At 37.6% G+C, this 2,522-nt stretch overlaps 1 non-coding gene across 1 annotated transcript; it reads right to left on the reverse strand.

Annotated features, from left to right (window-relative positions):
• Positions 1-849: 849 nt before the first annotated feature.
• LOC133802937 (small nucleolar RNA R71) lies at positions 850-956 on the reverse strand. The gene has a single exon (XR_009877680.1). It is a non-coding gene; the product is annotated as a small nucleolar RNA R71 (small nucleolar RNA).
• Between the last annotated feature and the right edge of the window lie 1,566 nt (positions 957-2,522).

Raw genomic sequence — 2,522 nt, forward strand, 5'->3', positions numbered from 1 at the left:
GTTAAATAGATCCCATGCTTAATGGGTTTATTGCTGGGTAAAAAGGGTTAATTAAGAGTGTTCAACTTAAATTAAGTATAATAGGGAAACTGAGATAATTGACTGCTTAAGTGTTATTTGCGAGGTTAATAGTTTAATTGGGAATAAGGAATATTATTCGTCATTGTTGATAGATTGATTGTCAAATGTGGAGAGTAATTCTTGACTATTTCTTTAATATCGTTATATCCTTAGTTATTTAATCGTTGATATTTATTTCATTTTATGTTTTCAGTTTTTAAAACTAAAATCCCCTATTTAATTCTTGTTTTTATTTTGAATGATAAATTGAATAATAGTCATCGTGGGCTCGACCCTTACTACCACTTTACTAATAATTTAGTGAGTAATAAGGAATAAATATATTTAAATTTGATACGGCATACAACACCCATCAGTAATGTTGCTAATGCTGATGTCGCTTAGGGCAAAGGCCAAGATGCACGCACACTCAAAGATTATGTACTTCCTACCGTCACAGGAGTGCAAACGTGCATCAGAGCACCATCTGTTACTGCCAACAATTTCGAAATAAAGTCGGTTATCCTTCAGATGGTCTAGTCCACAGTGCAGTTTGGTGGACTCCCCACAGAAAATCCTAATATGCACTTAGCTAATTTTCTGGAGCTATGTGCCACTTTCAAATACAATGGGGTGAGTGACAATGCCATTCGACTGAGGTTATTCCTATTCTTGCTGCGAGATAGAGCCAAGAGCTGGTTGAACTCCCTTCAATCGAATTCTATCAATACCAGGGAAGAGCTAGCTTAGAAATTCCTTGTTAAGTTATTTCCACCAACCAAAGCTGCAAAATTTAGGGGTGAGATCAATAATTTCTATCAGAATAACGAAGAATCATTGTATGATGTTCGGGAAAGGTTCAAGGAACTACTGAGAAAGTGTCCTCATCACAGAATAGAGAAGTGAATGTTAGTCCACATTTTTTACAATGGATTGTGCGGTGCTACTCGCACAATAATAGACGTTGTAGCAGGAGGAGCTTTTATGAGTAAGAACGCTACTGAAGTGTATGAGCTATTGGAGGTGTTTAGTGAGTTTTTCAGAAACAATAAATATATCAAGAAATAAGAGCTAGTATTAAAGGAAGGAAATAAACAAGATCAAGGTATTTTACGTGGTTGGGGCGTTAATGAGCTTTAGTCCACGAGTCACTGAGCTTTAGAGAGTTTATCAGTGGAGGTTTTCAGCAAGTTCAGCAACGTTTTTGCATGCATGAAAAGTCGGATCCTTTGCTACAGTGCACTAATGGCCCTATTTATAGGTGGTCATGTAGCTTGGGTCGAACTAATCCAGGCCTAATAAGGATACAAGCATAATTGCTCTCTAATGGAGCTATAGTACAAGTGTATAACGTGATTACAGATTTTTTAGTCTAGGCCCACCAGGCCGGCTTAAGCGTGGTAGAGCATTAGCATTTCTAAATTCACTTTTGACAAAAATGTGTTTATTGAGTTCACCTCTCACACTTGCTTTGTTAAGGATAACGTCGCCAAACAGGTACTTCTTCAGAGCAAACTTCATGAAGGCTTATATTAGTTGAGTCTCCCTATTTCAACTTTGAGTTTTCTTGGCCAAGCTACTTCAGAGTCATGTTCTCAGCTAGAGCTGTAAATACGGGCCGGGCTTTCTAGCACGGCATGAAACCGACACGACCTCGAGAGGCACGAGCACGACACGACACGAAAAAATATGGGCTTGGGCCAGGCACGACACGAATTGAAATTTGGCACGACATGACATGGGCCTGAGCACGGCACGACACGACAAGCCCGAAGGCACGACACGAAAGCACGAACAAACTAGCCCGAAAGAACGACACGATAAAAAACCCGATATGTTGACATTAATAATGATAATAAATTTTTATTTGTCAATTATCTATAAATTAAAATGATAATAGAAGTCTTAATTTTCTCAATGTTTATATTTTTATAATTATATTAATTTATTTTAAGATTTGTGAGTTAAATTTTTTTAACATTTATTAGTAGGTATTCAAATTCTAATAATTATCTTTGATATAATTTTGTGTAAAGTATTGTTTAAAAGTATATAAAAATATCTAAAATTATAATTTAAACAAAGAAATGTATTTGGATTGGTGTTAAGTCCATTGATTGTTAGAGAGGAGGTGGAAGGTTCAATTCCTCATCCTCACATTTTTTGGCAATAATAAAATGAGCCTAAAAGTAGGCCCAAATATAGAAAGTGGGCCAGCCCGAATAAGGAAAGTGGGCTGGGCTGACTTGGGCCCGACACAGCACGAGCATGACATGGGCTGACCCCATGGGCCTTGCTGGACCTACACTTTCAAAAATGGGTCGGCCCGACCCAGCACAAATTGAATACGGGCTCGGCCCGAATTATTCGGAGGCACAAAAATGTGGGCCGAGCCTACCCACATTTACAACTCTATTCTCAGCATTATAATGTTTTTCTTACTTGTTCAAATACAATAAATA

The sequence above is a fragment of the Humulus lupulus genome, chromosome 9 (genome assembly GCF_963169125.1).
Source record: "Humulus lupulus chromosome 9, drHumLupu1.1, whole genome shotgun sequence".
In the NCBI taxonomy this organism is placed as follows: domain Eukaryota; kingdom Viridiplantae; phylum Streptophyta; class Magnoliopsida; order Rosales; family Cannabaceae; genus Humulus; species Humulus lupulus.